Source organism: Lathamus discolor, chromosome 3, assembly GCF_037157495.1.
Source record: "Lathamus discolor isolate bLatDis1 chromosome 3, bLatDis1.hap1, whole genome shotgun sequence".
Taxonomy (NCBI): Eukaryota; Metazoa; Chordata; class Aves; order Psittaciformes; family Psittacidae; genus Lathamus; species Lathamus discolor.
In genome coordinates, this window is record NC_088886.1 from 24,667,999 (window position 1) to 24,679,927 (window position 11,929).

The following is an 11,929-nucleotide window of genomic DNA, read 5'->3' on the forward strand; positions in this document are numbered from 1 at the left end:
GAAAGGTATTCTGGGGAAACCTTTTCAGTGTCTAAAACCATTCTCTGCCAAACAAATTTCAAATTACAGAACTTTGGCTCAGTGGGGGGTTTTCTTTGTTATCTAATAAACTGTGCAAACTGGCCTTGCTGCAGTGATTTTCTGTCTATGGCAGGCAGCACCTAGCTTTTTGCAGCCAGCCACTGCCTGCTGCATGCTATGTTACACTTTGTGGGACAGCAACTGATGAGCTCTTTTGCTGATCCGGGTAATGCAGGAACATAAAATATCTTTTTCAAGACTGATGTGATGCTGCTTGTCTGTGCAGAACCTGAAGCAATCTCAGAAGCATGAACTGTGCCCTTCGTCTGAGGCAGTGTTCCTTTACATTGCTACTCTGAAATAATGACAATTCATTCTTCCAAATGCATGTGAAAGAGCAATTCTTTAATGAGAATTCATTGAAATTGCAGCCTGTGAACTCCAGACATTCACAGCTCAGCTGGCTGCGTGGTGCTTGCAGAAGTATATTGACACAGTGAGGATAAAAAGCCCTCCAGTTAGGTATGGTTTCCTCTGTACTTAGACGAGCACCTGGGAAGTGACTGGAACAGGGGTAGATGACACTGTGTACCCACAGGTACAGATTACTCCTGAGGGTTTTCTGCACTCGGGCTGCATTGTCTGAACCAGGTGGGAGAAGTGCTCCAGCTTCCAATAAGCTTCCAGCTTACAATAGATGTCTGTGGATGAATGGGTTTTTTTTTTGCCCAGACTGGTGGGACTCCCTTGCCTCTTTCATTGCACAGCCACAAAACCAGCTGTGCTGGCTTGGGGCAGCAGCAGGCAGGTACTGCCCCTCACACAGACTGCGCTGCAGCAGCAAAGGAAGATGACTGCACACAGCTTGGTATGAATACTATTACGTTACCAAGTCTGACGAGATTAACCTCCCCATTAATCCAACTGAAACGCTTATTCAGAAGCAATAATTAGTTGTGCTTACTGGAGCATGGGAGATGTTGGTATTTGAGTGAAGTCTAAAGCAAGTCCAACATTTTTTGTATTTCTAATGAAGAATTCTTAAAAGCTGGGTAAGGGTGAAGCAGTGTTTCTTTAATCAAAACTGCTAAAAGCCAAAGGCTATGTGAAGCTTAGATATCCAGCTGTGAATTACAGAGCTATCTTAGGTACCATCAAGTGTATCAGTATTCATCTCCAAACTTAAATCTGTGATTAATTTGGAGCATGTAACATCTTCTGCGGGGTCTGATGCAGTAAACTCACAACCCTTTCTGTTGGTGTAGGCTTTTCTGCAGATTGAACAATGGTCACTGTGCCACCACTGCTGAAAAATGTGATTATTTTTCTTTTTCTATTAGGGAATCAGCAGGGATAGACATTGAAAGATGTGCTGTAGCGTTTGCCACCTGTCCTTTCCACATCTGTATTTATTGCATCCAGACAAAACTAGCTTGCCTTGGCTTGCCACTCAAACATTGCGTTATCTCAGTTGGGTTATTACCATGAAACTGGAAATAGGAAGCAGATGTCCAAGGGTTTTAAAGAGAACTATACTTAATAATTTTAGTATCAATCATGCAAGTCTTAAGTATGATCTAACATCTCTTAAAGCTTTTCAACTGAGCTGTTATTGGTCTTCAAAAGAAGTTAGTATTTAAACAGGAAGCAGGAGAGGTGGGTGCAAGATGAGCACAAGACCAGGGCTTAAAGAAGGGCTCTACAGCAACGTGCTGTTCAGCACTGCTTTAGTTTTACATGTGCAAAACCAGAACCGGAGATACTTGGAAAAATTCACACAAACTCTAGCAAGCTGGCCTCCCTTTGGAGAGCAGCTCTGCAGGCATTTCCATGACTGAGTCCTGCTATTTCAGTTAAGGTTTTGTTCTGATCAGGCCTCTGTGTAGTGGGGTCCTTCACCATAATCTGCTTCCAACTGCATAATTACCATTAGCTTTTCCCTTTTTTTTTTTTTTTTTTTTTAGGAAGTGAAATAAAAGATACCAGTGATTATCAAGTATATGTACAATATTCTCTGATACTAGTTAAAAGTAGTTTTGCTGGGGGTACTTTGATGTTACGTTCTAGCTAAAGAAATCACAGAATCACAGAATCACAGAATCCCAAGGGTTGGAAGGGACCTAAAAAGATCATCTAGTCCAACCCCCCTGCAAGAGCAGGGTAACCTACAGTACATCACACAGGAACTTGTCCAGGCGGGCCTTGAATATCTCCAGTGTAGGAGACTCCACAACCCCCCTGGGCAACCTGTTCCAGTGCTCTGTCACTCTTACAGTAAAGAAGTTCTTCCTGATGTTAACGTGGAACTTCCTATGCTCCAGTTTACACCCATTGCCCCTTGTCCTATCACTGGATATCACTGAAAAAAGCCTAGCTCCATCATCCTGACACCTACCCTTTACATATTTGTAAACATTGATGAGGTAATGTTTCTGGGGTCTATTTAGAAAAATTATTCTGTTTTGTAACAGTAAAGCTACCATTTACTGTTACTGGAAAAGGACCAAAAAATGTTATGATAACATTAATGCTGTGATGTGAGGTCTCTCTGGTTCTAGTACTATTGCAGTGATGAATGTTGTAACTCTTGTTAATTTGGATGTGCTGCTTCTTGGGTACAGCTCAACTCCAGAGTCCTACTCATTAACAAAAAGGTTAAGTCTAATTTTATGTTGCTTGCAAGAATTGTTAAAAAAATGTTAATGGTCACTTTAAGGGTACAGCCAAGTGTAATAATGTATGAAATTGTGTCTCTTGTGCTTTTGGGAGTTGGTGCTGGGATGGAGCTTGCAAGGATACCTGGTCCTGAGGGCCGCTCATGTCGCAGGTCGTGGAGGGGAAGGTGCTGTGGGCTATTAGCATCTACAAGTTACTGCTTTATTGGTTTTCTCTCTGTGCCTAGTGAAGGAGTGTCTAGCTTGAAAATACTGCTTAACAATGTTCAGTCTAGTTTTTAGTATCTAATCCATCAGGACGAGTTAAGTGGGAGAACAATAATCCTTGCCTACGCTTCCCGTGCCAGAAATGAATAGTGCAGTCTAAACAAGGATTGCCATGCTAATGAGGAGCTCAAATAGCCTTGGTACAGAAAACTGAAAACTAACCTGAAATGACATGTACGTTTTCACTATAAAAACTGAGCTTGCAATGAGTTTACTGTGTCAATAAATTGATCTGTGCTTTGTTTCAAAAAGCCAGCTTGTCAGAGTGCTTATGTCTCTTGTACAACAAATTTAATTAACTGAAATTTAAGAAGAAAGAACTACCTGAGCTCCAGTAATCTTGCTGTCTGTGATGGTCAGAAGAGCTCCAGTGAGTGTATATGCTACAGTCACCTGGTCAGATTTAGCAGCCACAACACCATCAACTGTTCTCTGCTGGAATGACCTAAGGTGTGTTTTGTATCTTGGGTTTTTGGTATCACAAAGCTCTTATGCGGGGGTTTGGAAGCAATCATGATCTCTTGTGGTTATGTGGTTCCAAGCGGCAGAGAAGAGTGAAATAATATTGACAGTAGTGTCAAAACTATAATACGAAGGATAACACCTGTCAGTTGATCACTTGAATTTTTATCTTGCTTGTTTTAAAACCTCTCACATAAATACTAACAATGCTACTAATAAGTTATGAAGTTGCCATTAAACCCACTTTTTATCTTAATTTCTGGCCCCGTGCTTGCCTGCATGTTTGCATGCACCATGCTGTATTAAACAAAATACGACTGCTGGTCATGCAAAGTGATAGATGAGTTTCAAAAGCCTGGTGAGCAGAACACAAAAAACAAAGGCACAAACTGTGTGTCTCTACACAAGAGAGATGAGAAACACAGCACGTTCGCTTTTGTCTTTGAGGTGATACTTAGTCACAGAGGAAATCTGAGAGTCTGCCTTTTGTTGCTTTGTTAGAGTAAATATGCAGGTTTGCCTACTCTACATGGTGGTACTCAGACCTGCCCTTTGCATAATGTACTCCAGAATAAAAACTGAAAAACATCTCTAGCTGTAGGGAGATTTGTACCAGTGAAGGGGAATTCAAGAGAACTATGCTATGATCTTTACTTGGAGAAAGTTTAGAGGAAAACCAAGTCATCAGTTGTGGCATCAACATTAATGGTATTCCATTGATCTCAAAACCATCATCTTCAAGGAGGATGAGTCCTTTTGAAAAGAAATCTTTAAGCAGTTTCTTCATAGGAACAGTCTTTCTGTGGAGTTATTTCGAAACATTTGTACTTGATGTGTAGAGCATGTATTAAGAGTGTGCCCATACTGAATTTGTTTCTGACCAAATTAGCATTACAATTAGGTAATTTATCTTTTTCTGCCTCCAAATCACAAATGGGATGAGAATGCTAGCCAGAGGAAAGCTGATGTCACAGAGAAAACTATCAAGGTGAGTGGCTTAGCATGTGAGATCGTGATGCCTTACCTGTCTTTGAAAGCAGAATGATTGAGGTGAACTTTTCTGATCTGAACATGTCTGCTCACCCTGAGCTTTGATGGAAGAAGGATCTTTGAAAATGGCTGCCTAAAAGCACTCTGTTGGTGCAGAACTTGCCTGTCAAGAGTGTGGCCTTGCTGTGTGGCACTTCACTGGCACACACAAGCTCTGAGACTTGCTGGCATTTTCTCTTGCCTCTTTCCCGATCTCCCTCTTTGCCTGCTCCCTAGCCTCTCAGTGCTTTTTTTCCTGATGCTGACAAGAGCTCTGAAACCTGTTTGGTACTTCCTTGTTCTTAGCAGTAACAGAAAACTTCTTAAAATAAGCTGAATAAAACCCAGTAGCTTTGCATGTGGCTCTGGTTTTTAAAAGCAGGTTGGGTCTATAAGGATGAGGAGGTTATTTAAGGAAACGAGATGCTGCCTTAGTGGTGGTGAAGCACATGCGTTTTCAGTGTGCCTGTGGCTGGGTAGAAAAGGCAGGGCTAAAAGACTGAGGTGCAGTAACAGCTTCAGTTGAGCTGTGTGTCTGCTGCGAGCTTTTCTTTACTGGTCAGGAAAAGACTTCTAGTCGCAGAAGGGCCAGCTTTAGCAGGACGCATTTCAGTGACCGTTCTCTCCTGGAGGTAATGCTCATTAAAATAGCACACCAGTACTGATGGGCAGCAAAAGGAGCACTTTCGCATTATTTTCAGGATACTAAAATGTATAAAAAATTGATGCAGAACATGATGTCATATTTTGCAAGATGCAAGACCATATGATGGTGTAGGCATCAATCTGAACAAGGAAATATGCACAAGTGAGTGCAGGCATTTAGATAGTCGGTGCTTGCAGCCTTTAAATCTGCAAGGTGTAAGTTACTGAAGCATGGCTGCAAAGTCTGCTGATGCTAATTTCGTATTAAACCTGTCACCTTATGGAGTGTTAAATACAGTGATGATATTAATGTCTTTATAAAAAAACCAACCCAACAAATAGCACCTTTCAGTAGATATCGGGGAAGAGGCCCTGCCTGTTTTAGAGGTTCTATTACTACTTAACTTTATGTTGCTTTAAAATACATACATTTTATATATATATGTTTTATGAAACTGATTTTTCACTGAATTGCTGCTATATTGTACTCCAGTTGCACAGTATTTTTTCCCTAGGTAGTAGCTAAAAAATTGTATTCTGCTGTTTATTTTCATGCTGAAAGTTTTTAATTCCATTAAAAGCCACAGGAAACTTACTGTTCTCTGTCATTTGCTTAGAACCATTAATCAGGACTGCTTCTGAGGTATGGTTCATAAAGACCGAGGTAAATTATAAGAGAACACAGTACTAAGGTCCGATACAAATGCCTTTAGTTAAGAGGGATAAGTTTACAGCCTGGAAAAGTGCCCACATCATATTCACTGTAGCAGCTTTGTAAAGCAACATTCAAATTATCATGTTGCTGAAATGGAGTATCCATAAAAATACCTTTCCATATTTCCCATGTAATTCCAGACAGATTTAATCCAGTTTCACATTAATTGTGCATTCTTTATATTCTGTGTGCAGTGTGCTAGGCATCCGCATGTTGGATGCATCATGCCTGTGGATATGAGGCAATGAAAAATGCAATTTCAAAGTATTTACAAATTGCTAAATAGCCTGGAAAACAAGCCCCAGACTATTCAACCAGAACAATCTTTTTTCCCACTTAACAATTTGTACCTTAATCCTCACCTCTAAAATGGTGACAAAAGCACCCTGCTCAGCAGGAGTGGTAGAATAATATGTTCATTAGTTTTCATACAGGACCAATGTACTTTCACCTAAAAACTATTAAGACATCATGTTGGAAATGTTAAATACATGCAGTATTGGATTGAATGTAAACGTTTGTTTATAGTAAATTTGATTAAATAAGGATGTAGGAAATCAGTTGTGTGTTCACTGGATACAGATCAAGCTCTGCATTAAACAAATCTGATTAAATAATGCAGTTCTTCTACAGACCCCAGATCTGCTGAAACATGCCATGGAGCTGACTTCAAAGCATGCAAGTTCACAGGCTGTAGCTGTCTGCCTATTTGCACTGTTCAAACTCACTGAAAACTTCCTGTGCAGCTCAGCCCTTGAGCCAGTTCTGCGAAGTCCAACATGAGTTTTAGAAACATATGAAGGAAGGTAAGGGGCAGTCATCCATCCCAGGAGCTGCTGCCTTAGGAAGAGGCTCAAAAGTAGCATGTGGTCATGCCTGATTTCTGCAATGTGTTAGAGCAGCTGCACAGGCACCAGATTTTAGTTTTTAAGTGATTTACAAATCTTAATCTCATTTAATGTAGTCTATCCAGAATGTGAATCTACACACACACTCTCTGGAGATGCAGTATAGTCCTACAGCTGCTAATTCATTACACAGACTAGTCTTCCACCAAACCTTAACCAAGACGAGGCTGTGAGCCGTTTAAATTTTGCCTGCTTAGTAGCCCCACAGGAAAGGGCAACGTCAGGTGTTTTACTTTTTTATAATAGCGTAACTGCAAGTGTTACAAGCATCAGGAACAAAACATCCAGATTTGGTAATTTACAACCATGGCACTGCTACCAAAAAGTAGTTTTTGAAAGATAACAAGCATTAAACATACCTTGAAATAGGTTTTTTTAATCCCCCCTGCCCCCCAAATTTTAGGTAGCAAATGACCCAGAAGTGTTGCTGGAGATGTAGGTTCTGTGCACCTTCAGCAGGTCAGAAAGCGTTCCTGGTTCACTTCTTCCAGTATTCATCAGCTTCTCCAGCTGTTGGTTCTTCTTTAACATTACTTTGATAATGAATCAATTCCAAACACATTTTGTATGTTTCCAGGTGTTTTTTTTTTTAATGGTCACCTGTGGCAGCATGAATAGTCCTTCAACCAGAGCTGACTGCTTCTCACAACTTTCATCCACATCCCAGCCCCTCCAAATGATGTCACTGAGGAATGTAAAGGATATCTTCACGTTATTATATGTAACTGGATACAGCAGCAATAGAGAGCAGGAAAAAGTTGTCTTTTTTTTAACCTGTAAAATTTTACATTTTTAAAATGTCAAAGATTGCAGGTAACTTTCCTAATATGGAAAAACTGTAAAAAATACCATTAGATGAGATGAAATTGTGGTATAACTATCATTTATGGGGAAAGGAGAAGAGTAGGAAACATTCTAGGACAATAAAACTTCTGTTCTCCTGCAGAATATAATCAGTAGCATACAAAATAAGAGAAACTTTCTTAAAGACAAGAATTTGGGATCAGTAGCATTAGTGGGTGTTTCAAATGCATTTACCAAATACATCCCTGCAGAGAGATAAGGCTGAGGGAAATGAGAACATGTAAACGTATTGCGAAAACAACCACGGGAGCAGAAGGAAAGGGCTACTAAACTAATAATGTGAAAATCAGCAATGAAAACAGCTTGGTTCTGATCTCAGGAGAAGCCAAATTAGATTTCTAGTACATCCCCGATTGTGAAACAGTGTTAGGCTTTTAGATATTTATCATCTTTTGGAATGCCACCATGCTTATAAACAAACACAAAGCCAAAAAGCCATAGAGCTTGCACAGATTTATGCAGGAAACGCAGAATGCATATTTTAAGGGAAAGGTTTTCAAGTGTTGTAAGTCTTGAGACCCATCTCATTTGAACAACCAGTCTCAAACTAGATAGAACAAGCTCAAAATAACTCAGTCTTGCTAATTCTCTAGTTTGTCGCCTGAATCTCAAAGAGTCAGGAGGGAGCTTTGACTGCTTGCTCACGTGTGTACCATACACACATCCAAGCTACTTGGATCAGCTGGGACATCAGATGAGCAGTAGCATTGGTGTTTACTGTGTGACCTTTTACAGCTGCCATAAAATGGTTCCTCCTCCCTTAGGGCTAATGTGGACATTTGGTTTAGCTAATGGAGCTGGCAGGCTGCTTACGGGACTAGCCAGAGGCTCAGCAATGCTTCTGGAACACAGTTTTGCTTCACTTACTGTTTGGGCAAGGCAGCAGGCTGCCACAAGAGAAAAGAAAGAGAAGAGGGGTTAAAGAAATACTACATCTTTGTAGAGGATGGTTCTTCTGATGCACTCGGGTAGAAGAGGTGCACTTGTACTAGCCAGGCAGAAGCCAGGTGGCTCTGCTACACTGGTAAAGATGATGAGTAAGGGTGATGAAATAACAGATGGCTTAAGCCATGCTGACCAAAGAGAACAGACTGAAAATAGACACCAGTGGGTCAGGACCTTCATCCTGCACCAATCCTTGCCACAGTGGAGAGAAAAAGTGCCTGTTTGAAGAGCTTGCTAAGGAACTTCCAACTTTTTAAGCCCAGGGTAGGAACTGGAGAAGCCATTAGCCTTGGGAGCACACCTGATGCAGCAGTTATCACAGAAGTCTGCTTCCAAAGATCTTATTTTTCACAGAAGCGCCTCTGTGCATGTAGTTACAGTGGTAATGGTTCACAAAGTATCTGTAGGAGGATGTGGATACTAGGCAGAAATTGAAGGTGCAACACACACTGATCTTGGTTTTATGTAAATTAGGCTAAATCATGCAGAAAGATGTTGCTCGGCATATGTGAATAACTGCTAAAAAAAGGATCACCATCATCATCAGAACTGGGAGAATTGGAGCTAGACTCTAGCTTTAATATCAGTTTGTTCCCAAAACTCACAGTAAACAGCCCCTGAAACAGCAAAAACCATCTCACTAATGTTAAAGGTATTAATAAAGCTGAAAGAGGCAATCTTATGTTGGATGAAAAGCCAGCAGTTGTTGCATCTGTCTGGGAGCTGATCCTGCATGCTCACTCTTGTAAATAACACAATAACAAACTGAAGGCAATTTACACATACATACACATATGATACTTTCAATGCTATTAACAAGAAGGACTTCAACAGATATGAAACCCATTCTGCAAATGAATGTCTTCTCTGCTGAGAACCACACATTTGCTAGGTTCCTCTAATCACACACTTGTATGGCACTCACCTGTTACGGGTGTTTGCAATTTTTTAAATAGGCTATAATATATGAAGTAAAAAAAAGAAAGTAAAATCATTAGAAGAAAATTCTGCTTAGGAATTACAGACTGCCATTGTTAATCTTCTATGGGTGAAGCACCAAAAATGAAGCAAAACAAATCAACAGCTGAATGTGAAAGTATCTTCATGTCTGCAGACTCTTGAGACCTTCAGATTAACATTTTTCTTTCTTCCCTCATTCAGGATCAAGTCCAAGACTAAATTCTTCAAAACCCACGAAGAGTTTTGTCTTTCAGTGTTCCAAATTGCATTTACTTGACAAAGTCTTACAACAATTCAGTCTTTTTCTTTTTTTTTCCAAACAAAAATATCTGGGGTTCAAACTGATTGCATTTGGAAGTGTCTGGGAACAAAGACAGTGTTGCAACAGCCTTATCTCCACGAGTGGTTCTCAATCACAAGAGTCATCAGGATCTATACAAATGTTGCCTACCTGACTTTTTTGACCTAAAAGATGGTTTAACATGTCCTGTCAGTTTTTGAGATAAATTGCTATAGCCTTACTGAGAACACTAAAGGAAGAAGGAACAATGCCTCTAGAAGTAACAAGAATAAGGTGGGAGGAGGACACACAGCTTGAGCAAGGAGACCAGATACCAGAGACTTCTGTAGAGCCAAGGATGGGCAACTAGAAGCTCATAAACATTTCTATGCAAGCTCAACTCAGCCAAGACAAGCTTCCTAGCAACGTGACATGGATTTACTCAAAACAAAAGGCTACTTATGTCAGTACCTCTATATTAGCATCATCCTACACACAAAGAATTAGAGATATAGACATAGCTGTATGATTTTGTGATTCAACTGACAAAGTTACTTAAATAAATGACCTATAGTATTAAACTAAAAATTGGTATTTGTCAGAAGACAGCTTAACCTCCTGTAATTCTTTCCAGGCAGAATATTTCTGAATGTATGTGCAATATACTCTAAAAATGGTTACATCAGGTAGCTATAGTAACCAGCATCTACAAATGAGCAACAGAAGCTTCTTTAAGCTGTCCCAAATCTGGTTTATGAATTTACATTTTAAAGGATGGTTCCTTTCCTCATTGCCTGTGACTCAAATATTCAAGGTTGTTGAAGCAAGCAAGTAGCTTACTTGGCTTTGTAAGTTACTTTAAGTTGCTTCAAGACTTGATGGAGCCTTTGTTTTCAGACTGAAACTTTCCAGGCTCAGCCTCTATAAAGGTGACCTTCACCCTGAGTGGAAACTCTGCAAAAGAGACAGAGAGTAGAGCAGCAGTTACTGTAAACTTAAATACGGACTCCAGTCTGGTTTGTTTTGTTCCAAGTAAATAATCTTTGTCAGGAAAACAAGTTTAGTAAAACCAGATCTACACAGATCTGACTAAGTAAAAAGTTATCTCAGAAGAAGACTTAATTGTAAATAAATAAGGGAGCAAAAAAGACGTGAACGCATGGTGGCTGCAAAGACGTGTATAAAAACATTTATATTATTCCTGCATATGCTAATAAAAGATTACTTCTGAAATGTGCCCAGTTCTCACATCCAGCATTTTTACAGTGTTAAAAATTTGGAGAGAGTTCAAAGTGATCACAAAGGCCAAAAACAGGTCTAATGAAAGGACTTCAGCCTAGCTAGCTTATCCAAGAGAAGGCTTGGAACTTATTCTTGAGCTGAAAGTGTTTACGTAACGAAAGTCTTAAAGGAGACCATCAGTTGTCTAAGAAAAAAAACATCCATAATCACCACACACTGTGCTTAGTAATGTTCATTTTATCCCATGAAAAAATAACTTCCTTCATTGAGAGAGACCTTTGGCAAAATTCTGTTACATTAAATATACTATATAGGTCATTGGCCTACTGAGTTTTCATGTATCGTCAGGATGCATATCATCATGGATAGCATCAAGGATGCACAAGATAGATAGCCAGTTGTTTTCTTTCATCTTCGGTTTTTCCAAAAGGTATTGCAATTCCAAAAGGTCCATTGCATCGCTGGCATCCTCTTTCTACAGGCTGTCTTCTGCTGCTCTGCTATTGTATTAACCGGGTGGCATCGCACTATTTAAGACACAAAGGCTACTATTTAAGCACAAAGGTGGGTTCTGCCTCTTAATGGCTCTGGGCTTGCACATACCTAACAAGGGTGCTTGTTCTGTGCCATCCCTGGTAACCTTTCTTCAAACTAGCCATTTACTGGAGAATTCCAGCTCCACAAGCTTGAGGCAATGTGAAAAATGCAAGAAGTTAGGGTCTACAGCTACAGAAACTGTAACATGCTTGGAAGAATCTTGATGGTACTATACAGCATCATGGTTTGACAGAGCATGGGACAACAACAAAATGGACAGCTGGCTATCTGTCATTGTTAAGACTGGAGATCTTTCTTTCTAGTTCCAGACAGCGCACAGGTAGTAAGCACGGTACTGTCTTTGACATGGCCCATCTAT